This window comes from Neofelis nebulosa, chromosome 10 (genome assembly GCF_028018385.1).
Source record: "Neofelis nebulosa isolate mNeoNeb1 chromosome 10, mNeoNeb1.pri, whole genome shotgun sequence".
NCBI classification, from domain to species: domain Eukaryota; kingdom Metazoa; phylum Chordata; class Mammalia; order Carnivora; family Felidae; genus Neofelis; species Neofelis nebulosa.
The window spans coordinates 99,232,283-99,247,001 of NC_080791.1; the positions used below are offsets into that span (position 1 = coordinate 99,232,283).

At 37.4% G+C, this 14,719-nt stretch overlaps 1 protein-coding gene and 1 non-coding gene across 5 annotated transcripts in view; one reads left to right on the forward strand and one right to left on the reverse strand.

Annotated features, from left to right (window-relative positions):
- CSTPP1 (centriolar satellite-associated tubulin polyglutamylase complex regulator 1) overlaps positions 1–14,719 on the forward strand; it is a 198,673-nt gene that overhangs the window by 106,472 nt on the left and 77,482 nt on the right. The gene's annotated exons all lie outside the window — the stretch shown is intronic.
- LOC131488916 (U6 spliceosomal RNA) lies at positions 13,929–14,032 on the reverse strand. The gene has a single exon (XR_009250304.1). It is a non-coding gene; the product is annotated as a U6 spliceosomal RNA (small nuclear RNA).

Consider the following 14,719-nt stretch of genomic DNA (forward strand, 5'->3'; position numbering starts at 1 on the left):
AAAGACACTTTCCCCTCCACACTCCTATCCTTTTCCCCTTGCACACCTTTGTTTTACTGTTCTATCAATGCAGAAGAGCTTTCTTGCAAGTCTGTCACATTCCTGCCCATTCTCAGGTAGACCCAGCTCAAGAAATGCATCTCAAAGTCCTTGTGATTACCACGTCCTCTCTCCCTGGGCCTCCCTTACCTCCGTTCAAAGGTGATCTCTCTTATGGCACTTATTCTATCATATCTTTTACATAGTTAGTGGCAAACATAGAATCTCTTTCCTAAGATATCATATGGGATTAAGAAGACATGGATTTTTATGTCCTTCTTACATCCCTATCTAGATTGTAAATTTGTAGCATCAACTTCACATGAAGCACTACAGAGAAAGCCTTGTTAGAATTAAATGGTCCCAGGTTCAGGTGGGCTTTTTATTAGACATAGCTATGCAACCATGGTCAAGTTACTTTTTCCAGGCCTTAACTTTCTCATCTGTAAAATGGAGAGTAGACTACTTCAAAGTTGTGAAAACTAAGTGAGATAACAGATTAAAGCGTTTAGTAATCTTGGCACATAATAACTGCTCCATCAATGCCAGTTGCTTGTGTCATTGTGATAAGAATCATTGTTACTCCCTTAATGGCAGAGACAGCATATCTTATCTCTGAATCCTCATTCAATGCCTTTGCTTGTTTTTGGTGCTCTAAATGTCGGGTGAATAAATTCATGAATGCCTGCTGGATGATTGGATGGGCATGCTTATTTATAGTCCATTTCCAATAAGTTCAGCATGTCTTGGAAGGAACGGTTCAAATCTCCATTTAGCCATCAGATAGGGACAGAAAGTAGGGTTTCTACTGCAAACCTTTAAAGCTGTATTAAAAAGACCGAATCCCCAGTTTAACCATACAACAGCTGCTGTCCTGCTGCTGCCAGAAATAGGGAAAACCCTCCAAGAGCTATCTGCTGTTTGTTTGTTCATCTGATAAACATGCCATGACTTGGGGAGAGCACACACTTCCCCTGCAGGCAAGAGCGGGTCTGGGAAGTTGCATGCAACAGCAATAAGGAAGAAATCCCCACTCTGTGGGAGAGGTTTCGGCAGGGACTCTGCTAAGCCTATTTGCAGTTTTGCTGAGTTATTTACCAAGATGAAGGGACTGGGTGTGGCTGGTCTAAGATTCCTCCTGGGAAGTCACTTCAAGAATCTCCTTAATTTCCTCACCCTTCTTCATCTTTGTTCTCTGGCTTTGGTGCAAGGGTGCAGTCAGTCGCACCCAGTTGGCTGCTGTTCCCGGCACACTGAATTCTTTGAAGCCGGTTCTTGCAGCCAAGGATTCCCTGCCCTGTTCTTTTCTCCTTGCCCTGATTTTAAAAACAGTTCTGGAAATTCGCATCTGGCATGGAGATGGATGAAAAGGAACTTCGTGGGTTGCATGCTGTTTTTCTAGACACATAGGAACCAAAAAGGACCTTTAGGAGCTTTAAAGTATTATTTCTCAAGAAAACCAATACTGATGCATTTCACATGAACAAAGTATAAAGTAGGCTCTACCATCAGCACTATCATTTAAAAGTATTTTAGTGCGAGGGGCGCCTGGGTGGCGCAGTCGGTTAAGCGTCCGACTTCAGCCAGGTCACGATCTCGCGGTCCGTGAGTTCGAGCCCCGCGTCAGGCTCTGGGCCGATGGCTCGGAGCCTGGAGCCTGTTTCCGATTCTGTGTCTCCCTCTCTCTCTGCCCCTCCCCCGTTCATGCTCTGTCTCTCTCTGTCCCAAAAATAAATTAAAAAAAAAAAAAAAAGTATTTTAGTGCGAAGAGGCCATACAAGTGGGACGAAACTGATACCGGAAAGTATTTATCACCACCTCTGTCACTTGCAGAAGGAATGTAAGACTGTATTAGCTGATTGAAACCTTGGGAAAGACGTGTAACAAAACATACAAAGATTAATGGGTAGTCCACAAAGACATTTACCAGGTGACCAATATTTTTTTAAATATTTACAAATAGGGGTTCCTGGGTGACTCAGCTGGTTAAGTATCTGACTCTTGATCTCAGCTCAGGTTATGATTTCATAGTTCCTGAGATCGAGCCCGGTGCTGGGCTCTGCGCTGATAGCACGGAGCCTGCTTGAGATTCTCTCTCTCTCCCCCTCTCTGCCCCTCCTCCTCCCCCATATGCTCTGTCTCTTTCTCAAAATAAATAAACATTAAAAAAATATTTACAAGTAGATGAATTTAGCCACATTATAATTACAGTGGGTCTGGTGACAAAAAATTAGTACTCTGAAAAATATATAATTTCAGTTTTCACAACCTTATTTGTCTTGCTAACTGGCCAATAATTCCTTACAAGCATATTTCTACTTTTAAAATAAAATTAAATCAGGAGGCAATGCTGGACAAGGAAATAATAAGATTCTAGGGAGGCACTGAAAAATCTACATTTATTATTTCAAGTTGCAGGACAGCAGAATGGCATAATACCATTTATATAAAATTATATATATTTTATGTCTGTGCATGTTTATGTGTATACCAAGATGTTTGGAAAGAGGTTTACCAAAATATTAGTGGTTTTCTCTCAGTGCTGGCATTTTACTTTTTTCTTCACACTCTTCTATAGTGTTCGAATTTTTTTTATAATGATCATGTAACATTTTCACAATCACAATGAAAATAAAGCTATTTTTATTTTGAAAAAAAAGGAAAATTTTGTTTGAGCATTTGTTATGCCCAAAGTGGTACTAGGAGTTATTAGATGTAGAAAAAAAGACTGTGGCCTTGCCACCGAGATGCGTACAGTCTCGTTGGGAAGACGACTAAAGAGTGGTATAGTGTAGGGGTACCTGGGTGGCTCAGTCGGTTGAGCCTCAGACTCTCGATTTTGGCTTGGGTCATGATCTCATGATTTGTGAGATCTGTGCTGACAGCAGGGAGCCTGCTTGGGATTCTCTCTCTCCCTCTCTCTCTGCCCCTTCCTTTTTTGCTCTCTATCTCTCTCTCTCAAAATAAATAAAGAACATTTAAATTTTAAAAAGAGTGGTATAGTGTAATCAGGTGTCAGGATACGTGTTTCAAAGAAGTGCTACAGGTCACCAGGAAGAGGAAGTCACGTGGAAGCTTTCATTAAAGACAGTTGGCTCAGGTTGAACCTTGAAAGATGGCTGAATAGGACTAAGAGGAAGGAAAGGGGCATTTTAGGCAGCGTGAGCACTGAGGTGATAAAGGTATCTGGAAAGACAGTGAGGAAACCAGCTTATCTGGAGTAATAAGCAAATATGATCTGTGGTAGAGAAATTTACTCTCTTGCCAAACTTATTCCATAAGCTATCTTTATTTGGATCTATTACAAACTACATTTTAGTATACTTGAGCATTTTAAAAAGCAGATCCTAGAAGAGTAAATGAATTCTGAATATTGAAAACTGAAAACTGAATTCTAAATATTGACCTAAAGTGACATAAAAACTAGGACCGCTGGGAACATTTCATTATGTTAGTGTATTGAGGATGAAAGACTTCAGTATGTGTACCCTGTAATCCTGTCATCTCTGTCAGAAGCTTGCTCTCAATTCAGCCAGTGGCTTTTTGTACAGCCTTATAATTTGTAATTAACATATTCCTACCCCTTTCTTCTTCTATTAAAAAAATCAAAGAGTGGGACATGAAGGATGGGGCCAAAACAAAAACAAAAGTTTATTTTTGAAAAGGACATTAAGAATGAGACTCTTCCAAACAATGGAGTCAGGATTCGCTTTCAGTAGTTACTTGGTTAACATGATTGCATTACGTTGGTAGTAAACTCGCAAAATACTGTATCTATGTAAACTATACTTATCATGCAAACAAGTTTTTCTGAGAACCATATATTTGACATTTTAAATACAAAATGTCAGTCATAAAGCTTTCCTTTTTGAATTCGTGTATTTATTAAATGCTTTCAGTGTTCAAAGCGCCATGCTGGGTGATGAAAAGCATGCAGAGAACTCATTCATTCATCTCTTCATTTACTCAACAGTATTTGCTGAGTGTGTCCTCAGTGCCAGGTTGTTATTCTAGGTGCTGGAACTAAAAGGATAGAGATAGTTCTCTTTTTAAGAAGTTCATAGTCTGGGGGCGCCTGGGTGGCTCAGTTGGTTAAGTGTCCAACTTTGGCTCAGGTCATGATCTCACAGTTCGTTAGTTTGAGCTCCACATCGGGTTCTCTGCTGTCACCCCAGGAGTGTAACAGTAAAAAAACTGGGCTTCCAGAAAAAGAAAACAGAGGAATTAGAATGCCATCAGGTTTCTTAATAGCAGCACTGGAAGCTAAAAAACAATAGAGCGATGCTTTCCGAATTCTAAGGGAAAATTATTTCTGACCTAGAATTCTGTACCAAACCAACTCTGAGATAGAATACAGATTTTTAGATAGGCAAGAGCTTATAAATTTTAACTCCCATAAACCTTTTCTCATGAAACTGCTGGAGGATGTATTTCATCAAAAAATGGGATTAAATCTAAAAAGATAGAATTATGGGATCTAGGAACAAGGGATCCAACAACACAGGGCAGAGGTAAAGAGAATTCGTAGGATGATAATGAATGATAGTCCCAGACAACCATTTGTGCAGGAGAGCTAGAAAACAAACAATTCAGATTGGAGAGCAGAAAACTCCTAGAGGAATGTGTATAAGAATATAAAAAATAGAACTGATAAAACTTTTTAGATTACATTCATTTGGAGAAGTAGAGATTAATACTTCAGTTAAAGAAGTAACAATTAGGGGTGCCTGGCTGGCTCAGACAGACGGTGGAGCATGTGACGCTTGCTCTTGGGGTTGTGAGTTTGAGCCCCACATTGGGTGTAGACATTACCTGAAAATAAAATCTTTAATTAGAAAAAAAAAAAAAAGTAATGATTAATACTTAGAAACTCCAAGCAAACCAAGAAAGTGGTAAGTATTCCAAGAAAAAAAGTTGTATAAGAAAAAATGTGCTAATAATATACTCTGTGGCTTGGCTGTGAATAATGTTTATAGAGCATAAAAATATAAGTACTGAACATTTTAAGCTAAAATTAGCACTATATAGGGGTGCCTGGGTGGCTCAGCCGGTTGAACGGCCGACTTCGGCCCAGGTCATGATCTCACGGTCCGTGAGTTCCAGCCCCGCGTCGGGCTCTGTGCTGACAGCTCAGAGCCTGGAGCCTGTTTCGGATTCTGTGTCTCCCTCTCGCTGACCCTCCCCTGTTCATGCTCTGTCTCTCTCTGTCTCAAAAATAAATAAAATGTTAAAAAAATTTAATAAAAATAAAAAATAATAAAATTAGCACTATATATTAGAAAGATTGGAATATGGGAAGTGTGCGTAGGTGGTAAGAAAGATAATTTGTCATCTTCAACTAAGAGTCCAAAGATGATGTCTGAAACTTAAAAATTGATAAAGAGCAGCATAAACATATTGTTAAAAAATGAAAAGTGGAAAACAGAAGGCTCGGTGAGTTTGTGAAATGGAATTAGTTAAGAGTTGCTGCTGTAGCTTGATTTAGAGTCAACTGAGTTTGAAAAGCCAGTGAACCTTTCAAATGAGCTTGTCCAGCAGCTTTCAAGACTGATACAGAGATTGGAAGAGGAAATATAGTCAGTAGTTAAATCATGTGAATGAGTGAGATCGCTGAGGAATGAAAGTGTAGTGAGAGGGGAGATAAGGGAAGAACTTTGAGGGATCCTTATATTTAAAGGGTGAAGAAGGAAGAAGAATCAGGGAAGAAACAGTCAGCATGTATGAAAAGAAATGGCATAGTATGACATCACAGAAGCCAAGGAGGAGAGTTCCAACGAAAAGATGAGCAACAGTATCAGTTGTCACAGGTGGAAAACTAAGAAAAGACCCTTCGAATCCACAGTGATTGAGTGATCACCCATAACTTTCAAGAGAACAGTTTAGTTGAGCGATGGAAGCAGTATTGAAAGGATTACTGAGTGCATGAATGGGTGGTAAGAAAGAGATAATGAATATAGCACACCCTTCTGAGAAATTTGGCTTTGAAAAACAAAAGGAGAAGGCAGCTCTTTGTGCCCATGGGTCCTGTCCTGGGCTTTAGTAAAACACCGTTTCTGCACCCCCACCCCACAAAAAAAGTAGCTTTAGCGAATAGTCTTTGAAATTTTTTTAGATTAAGGGATCACTTAAACATATGTGAGTAGATAGCAAAGAGTTAATGGAAAAGGCAAGGTTAAAGATGCAAGTGTAAGGGGATAATTGATAGAGCGAGGTCCCAGAGAAACAAAGAATATGGACTCAAGAGCACAGATGGAGAGATTAATCTTAGTAAGAAACAGGAAAGATTCTTTCTCTGAGAGAGGAAAGAAAGAGGTGAGGATAACTGAAGACAAAAAGAAATATTAAGGCATAGGGGAAGGAAATTGAAGGACTTAATAATCAGGTGACTTGATCTTCACAATAAAACAGTGTATCTGCTTAGGGTTGGGAGTTGGGGCAAAGGGTTAGTTTGGAAATTTGAGAATGGAAAATGTCTGGGGCAGCTGTTGTAAGAATGTAATACAAAGTCAGAAGGAGATGACTAAAAGGATTACCCAGTAGCCATGAGCATCCAGTTGAGGTTAGATATGAATTTGTAATAAAGCCAATCAATATGGTTTCTGGACTTCCTCCAAGAACGCTGTATCTCCAAAAGTTGTATTAGTCATCATCTTGGCGGGAGAAGGGTTTCCTTGGAGTGTCTTAGGAGATCCCAGGGTTCAAAAACTTGAGAAAAATGTTTGCTCAAGGAGAGTTAATGCTCAGGAGTAGCAAAGAACAGACTTGCCTTGTGGGATACTTCCATCTGTGGGTCATTCAGAGGTCTTGTGGGAAGAATCATGGGCAATGAAAAAGAAATATACTTAAGAGACTTAAAAGAAGCAAAACAGTTTGGTATCAAAAAGATCTATAGCTGCTTGTATATCTAGACACACATCTGAGGGTGGGGGCATGTTGGAGAACATCTGGATTCAGATAAAAGAAGAGCAGAAGAGAAGTGACATCATCGTGGGATTAGATTGTAGTTTACCTAGCCAGATGGAAGGTATAGATTAAGCATTTTTGATGTACATCACAAAACTGGACTGAGTTAGGAGAGTATGGTGATAGGGATTCAAATGTCAAGACATAAGCTCAAAGTCACATTCAGCCAGAAAACAGTATACTTGATTCCTTTGTGTTTTTCTGATCATTGAAAGAATACTTGCTTATTGTAGAAATGTAGTAGAACAGAAAAGTGTAATGAAGCAGAAGAATAATCACCTCCAAACCCACTACTAACAGCACTCACCATTTATTTATATACTTGCTGTTATTCCTAGTAGGGTTTTTGTTTTGGTTTGGTTTGTTTTTTGGTTTTTTGGGGTTTTTTTTTTTGCTTGTTTGGGGGTTTTTGTTTTTGTTTTTGGTGGGGTTTTTGGCTTACACAACAGAAATTTATTTTCTCACAGTCTCCAGGCTAAAAGTCTAAATCAAGGGGTCAGGAGGTTTGGTTTCTCCTGAGGCCTCTCTCCTTGGTCTAATTTTTTCTATATACATGGGTGTTTTTACACAATACATATTATGCTAAATATACATTTGTATAACCTTTTTTTAAATGTACAAGCATTTTCTCATGTATAATTCTCACATATCCCATATATATCTTCATATATATCTAAAGTCTTTTTAAATTTCATTTTATTTATTTTTTCTTCTTTAAAATTTTAAATCTTTGATTTGCCTTCATGTTATCTTTATCTCAGAAGGAGGCAACATGAGATAGGAGTTCTAGATATAATTATAAAAACAGTTTTACTCTGGGTGGCTCAGTCTGTTGAGCGTCCGACCGTTGATTTCAGCTCAGGTCATGATCTCACGTTTGGTGAGTTCGAACTCTGCATTGGGCTCTGCGCTGATGGTATGGAGCCTGCTTGGGATTCTCTCTGTCCCCTCTCTCTCTGTCCCTACCCTGCTAGCACTCTCTCTCTCTCAAAATAAAGAAATAAACTTTAAAAAAAAATTTTAACAGTTTCAACTCTTTACTATTTGCTATTCTTATTTATACTTTTCTGAAGATTACAGTCAATACTATTAGGCAGGAAAAAGAAATAAGAAAGAAACAAGAGACATAGAATTTTTAAGGGGAAGGAAAATTACATTATTTGGAAGTGATATAATTGCTTGGAAAGCCCAAGATAAACTGAAATCTATTATAAATATTATAAAACTTCAGCAAGGCAATAAGAGAAAATACACTAAAACGAATAATTTATTTAAAAATAATAGCCTTTATATATTCAAATAAGAAGAAAAGTCCCTTTTTATAATAGCAAGGGAAGATAAAATACCTATGAATAAACCTAACAAGAATATGCAAGATCATATGAAGAAGGCTTTAAAACACTACTGAAGAGGGATGCCTGGGTGGCTCGGTTGGTTAAGCATCTGACTTCAGCTCAGGTCACGGTCTCACAGCTCATGATTTCGGGCCCCACGTTGGGCTCTGTGCTGACAGCCTGGAGCCTGCTTCAGATTCTGTGTCTCCCTCTCTCTCTGCCCCTCCCTCACTCATGCTCTCTGTCTCTCTCAAAAATAAATAAAAATTTTAAAAATATTTTTAAAAAACCACTACTGAAGAATCAAAAAAAAAAAACAAAACACTTGGGCATGTGGAAAGGCATACTATGTTCTTGGAAAGGAAGACTTAACAATCATAAAACTGTCAGTGCTCCTTTATCTAAGTCCTTTAGATAAAATAATTCCTTTAATCCTCACAACAGCCCATTGCAATGAACTTGCTCAGACTCACAGAGCCAGTAAGTGGCAGAGGTTGAATTTAAACTCAGGAAGTTGGCTCCAGTTCATCACTATGCTATACAAACATTCATTGTTGGCACAGGAAGAGATAAGTAAAAATCACCGGACCAGAATCGAGAAGCCCAGAAATTGACCCAAATGTGAAAGTGGAATTAACCTATGTTGGGGTAGGGAGGGCATGTGAAATCAATGAGCTCAACTAGTAGCAATCTTTAAAAAAAATTAAGTTGGATTTCTTCCTTATACCTTATATAAAAATAAATTCCAGATGGATCAAAATTTTCAATGTAAAAATTGAAACCATAAATATACTCAAAGAAACCACAGGAAAATGTTTTTATAATCTCATAGAGAGAAAAGGCTTTCTAAATATGAATGACAAAAAAAACCAAAAAACAAAAAAAAAAAAACCGCTGGAAGCCATAAAAGAAACTATTGATGTATTTCATTAGATAAAAAAGAATGAAAAATTGGCTTGACCAAAAAAAACCTATAAATAAAGACAAAAAATTAACAACAAACATGGAGAGATATTTGCAACTTATATTACAGATGAAGGGCCAATTTCCTTACATACAGAGTTCCTAAAAATCAATTATAAAAATACTGGGGTGCCTGGTGGTTCAGTTGGTTAAGCATCTGACTTTGGCTCAGGTCATGATCTCATGGTTTGTGAGCTCGAGCCCCGCATCAGGCTGCTGTTGATGCAGAGCCTGCTTCAGATCTTCTCTCTCCCTCTCTCTCTCTGCCCCTCCCCTCTCATATGTGTTTTCTGTCAAAAATAAACTTTTTTTTTAAAAATCTAAAAAAAAAAAACCAATAAGGTGTACAATTCAGTGGCTTTTAGTATATTCATATACAGTTGTACAACCATCACCACAATCAGTTTTAGAGTATTTTCATCACCAATTCCCCCCATTCTCCCACAAAACCCCATACCTAATTAGCAGTAACTCTAATTACTAATTACTTACTACTTTTCCCCCACCTACCCACTCCTAGCCCCAGGCAACCACTAATTTACTTTCTGTCTCTTTGGATTTGCCTATTCTGAGAATTTCATATAAATGGAATCATACAATATGTGGGCCTCTGTGTCTGGGTTCTTTCACTTAAAATAATATTTTCAAGGTTCATCCATTCTATAGTGTATATGCATGCCTCATTCCTTTTTAGGACCAAATAATATTCCATTGTATGGATGTACCACATTTGTTTATCTGCTCATCTATGGACAGATATCTGAGTTGTTTCTTCTTTTTGGCTATTATAAATAATGCTGCTATGAATATCTGCATTCAAGTTTTTGTGTGAACATATGCTTTCATTTCTCTTGGGTACATGCCTAGGAGTGGAATGCTTGGTCATATGGTAATTCTTGGTGTAACTTTTTGAGGAACTTCTTGACTGTTTTCCAAAGTAGCCGCATCATTTTACATTCCCACCAGCAAGGTATGAATTATGGCTTCTCCACATTCTTGCCAACACTTGATATCATCTGTTTTTTTATCATAAGCATCCTAATGGGTATGAAGTAGTATCTCATTGTGCTTTTGATTTATGTTTCTCTCATAACTAATGACGTAGAGCATCTTTTCACGTGCATATTGGTCATTTGTACAACTTCTTTGGAGAAATATTCATCTACATTGTGGTATGTATCAACACGTTTGTTTCTTTTTATTGCTGAGTAGTATTCCATGATATGAATATAACACAGTTTGGTTTTTGTTCACCTGTTAATGGACAGGTAAATTATCTAGTGCTTGGCTACTATCAATAAAGCTTCTATGAACATTTGTCTACAAGTCTTTTTGTGCACATATCTCTTCCCAGCTTTATGGTGATACAATTGACATATAACATTGTAAGTTTGAGGTATACAAAGCGATGATTTGATACATATATATGTATATATATATATATATATATATATATATATATATATATATACATATATTGCAAAATGATCACCACAATAAGGTTAGTTAACACCTACATCACCTCACATAAGCACCTGGTTTTTTTGTGGGTTTGTTGTTGTTGTTTTGGGTGGTGAAAACATTTGAGATTTGCTTTCTTAGCAACTTTCAAGTATATAATACAGTATTCATAAGTATAGTCATTATGCTATATGTTACATCCCCAGAATTTGTTGATCTTATAACTAGAAGTTTATACCCTTTGATCAATATCTCCCCATTTCTCCCACCCCACAGTTCCTGGCAACCACCATTCTACTATTTCAATTAGTTTGTCTTTTTTAGATTCCATATATAATTTTTTTTATTTTAGAGAGAGTGAGTGTGAGTGGGGGAGAGGGGCAGAGAATGGGAGAGAGAGAGAGAGAGAGAGAGAGAGAGAGAGAATCCCAAGGAGGCTCCACGCTCAATATTGAGCCTGATGCAGGGCCCAGTCCCACAACCTGAGGATCACCACCCGAACCAAAATTGAGAGTCAGATGCTCAACTGACTGAGCCACACAGGCACCCCTAAGGTTCCATATATAATTTGAGATCATATAGCATTTGTTTTCCTCTGTCTGACTTATTTCACTTAGCATAATGCCTTCAAGATCCATCCATGTTACTGCAGAAGGCAGGATTTCCTTCTCTTTTATGGCTGAATTGTATTCCACTATATACATATACCACATTTTTAAAATCCATTTGTACGTCAACACTTAGGTTGTTCCATGTCTTGACTATAGTGAAGAATGCTGAATGAACATGAGAGTGCAGATATGTCTTTGGGATAGTTATTTCATTTCCTATGGATATTATACCCAGATATGAGGTTGCTGGATCATATGATAGTTCTCTTTTTAACATTTTGAGAAACTTCATACTGTTTCCCAGAATGGCTGTACCAATTTACATTCCCCTTAACACAAGCATCTTATGTATATGTTGGTCATTAATACGTCTTCTTTCGGAAAATGTCTATTCAGGTTCTCTGCCCATTTTTTAATTGGATTATTTGGGGGTTTTGCTATTGAGTTGTATGAGTTCCTTATGTATTTTGGATATTGATGACTTATCAGCTATATGGTTTGCAAATCTTTTCTCTCATTCTGTAGTTACCTTTTCATTTTGCTGACTGTTTATTTTGCTGTGCAGAGGCTTTTGTATTTGATGCAGTCCCACTTACTTACTTTTTGCCTTTGTTGCTTGCACTGTGGTATCACATCCAAAAAATCATTGCCAAGACCAATGTCAAGGAGCTTTTCCCCTATGTTTTCTTCTAGGAGTTGTACAGTTTTCAGATCTTCTATTTAAGTCTTTAATCCATTTCAAGTTAATTTTTGTGAGTGGTGTAAGATACGGGTCCAATTTCATTCTTTTGCATATGAATAGCTTGTTTTCCTGGCATTGGCACCATTTACTGAAGAGACTATCCTTTCCCCATTGAGCATTCTTGGCTCCCTTGTCAAAGTTTGTTCACTGTGTATGTGTGGATTTATTTTTATGCTCTTGATTCTTGTCAAAGTTAGTTCACTGTATATGTGTGGATTTATTTTTATGCTCTTGATTCTGTTCCATTGGTCTGTGTATCTGTTTTTGTGCCAGTACCATACTGTTTTGATTACATTAGCTTTGTAATGTAGTTTGAAATCAGAAAGAATGATGCCTCCTGCTCTGCTTCTTTCTTAGGATTGATGTAGCTCTTCAGGGTCTTTTGTGGTTTCTTATGAATTTTAGGATTTTTTTCCACCGCTATGACACATGCCATTGCAATTTTGATAGGGATTACATTGAATCTATAGATAGCTTTGAGGAGTAGGAGCGTTTTAACATTAATTCTTCCAATTCATGAACACGGATATCTTTCCATTTGTTTGTGTCTTCTTCAGTGTTTTTCATCAAAGTCTGAGTTCTCAGTGTACAGATTTTTCACCTCTTTGATTACATTTATTCCTAAGTATTTTATTGTTTTTGATACTATTGTAAATGGGATTGTCTTCTTTATTTCTTTTTCAGATAACTTGTTGTTAGTGTACAAAAATGCAACTGATTTTTGTATGTTGATTTTGTGTCCTGCAACTTAACTGGATTGATTTTTTAGTTCTATCAGTTTTGGGATGGATTTTTTTTTTTTTTTTTTTTTTTTTTAAGAAAGAGAGAGAGCACACACGAGCTAGAGAGAAGGGCAGAGGGAGAGAGAGAGACAGAGTCCCAGTCAGGCTCCACGCTCAGTGCAGAGCCTGACGAAGGGCTCAATCCCATGACCCTGGGATCATGACCTGAGCCAAAATCGAGTCGGATTCTCAACTGACTACACCACCCAGCTGTCCCTGGGTGGATTTTTTAAAGATTTTCTACATAAAGTTATATCATCTACAGAGACAATTGTACTTCTTTTTAAAAAAATTTTTTTTAATGTTTATTTATCTTCCAGAGTGAGACAGAACACACTGTGGGAGGGGCAGAGAGAGAGGGAGACACAGAATCTGAAGCAGCTCCAGGTTCTGAGCTGTCAGCACAGAGCCTGACATGGGGCTCGAACCCAGAAACCACGAGATCATGACCTGAGCTGAAGTCGGACACCTAGCTGACTGAGCCACCAGGCACCCCTTACTTCTTCCTTTCCAATTTGGATGGCTTCCATTTCTTTTTTATTCCCTAATTTCTCTGGCTAGGACTTCCAGTACTATGTTGGAAAGGAGTGATCTTGTTCATGGTCTTAGAGGGAGAGCCTTTAGTCTTTCACTGTTATGTTAGCTGTGGGACATAAATGGCCTTTATTTTGTTGAAGTACATTGCTTCTATACCAGTTTGTTCCGAGTTTTTTCATGAAAGGATGCTTAACTTCATGGACATATGTTTTTATTTCTCTTGGGTAAATATCTAAGGGATATTTGCTGGCAGACTTTTTCCAAAGTGATTGTACTGTTTTACATATCTACCAGCAATGTCTGAAAAATCCCAGTTGTTTCATATCCTTGGTAACATTTGGTGTTGTCAGTCTTCTTTTCCCCCCTAGCTTATTTATTGAGATATAATTTGTTCAGATATAATTGACAGATAACATTGTATAAGTTTAAAATATACAATGTGATGATTTGATATATGTATATATTGTGAAATGATTATCACTATAAGGTTATTTTTTTTAATATGGAACACTTCACAAATTTGCATGTCATACTTGCACAGGGGCCATGCAAATCTCTGTATTGTCCCAATTTTAATATATGTGTTGCCAAAGCAAATACAGACTTTTCATTTTAGCCTTTCTAGTGAATATGAAGTGGTGTCTCATTGTGGTTTTAATTTGCATTTCCCTGATGATTACTGACACTGAACAGTTTTGTATTGCTTATTAGCCATTTTCTTTGTGAAGTGCCTCTTGAAATCTTTTGCTCAGTTTTGGGTGGGTTGTTTTAATTATTGTGTAGTAGGAGCTCCTTGTAACCAGTCTAGTTGTAAGTCAGATATGCTTATTGCAAATATTGCTACCATTCTTTGGCTTGTTTATTTCCTTAATGGTGCTCTCATTGAGCAGAAGTTTTTAAAGTCCACATTTGATCAATTTTTTCTTTTATGATTAATGACTTCTGGGTCCAGTGTTAAAAAACCTTTGCTACCCTAAGTTTGTGACAGTATTACCCTTCATTTTCGTCTAAAAGCATCAGAAATCTAGCTTTTATGTTTGGTCTATAATCCATCTTGAATCAATTTTTGTGGGTGGTTTGATGTTGAGGTCAAGATCCTTTTTTGTACCATCTGGATAGCTAGTTGTTTATTCCAACACTATTTGTTGAAAAGACTTCACTTTCCCACTTAATTGTTTTGGTTCCTTTGTTAAAAAAAACAACAACAACAAAAAACAAAAACAATTGACTATATATGTGTGGGTGCATTTCTAGATTTTCTATTCTGTTCTATTGATATATTTGTTA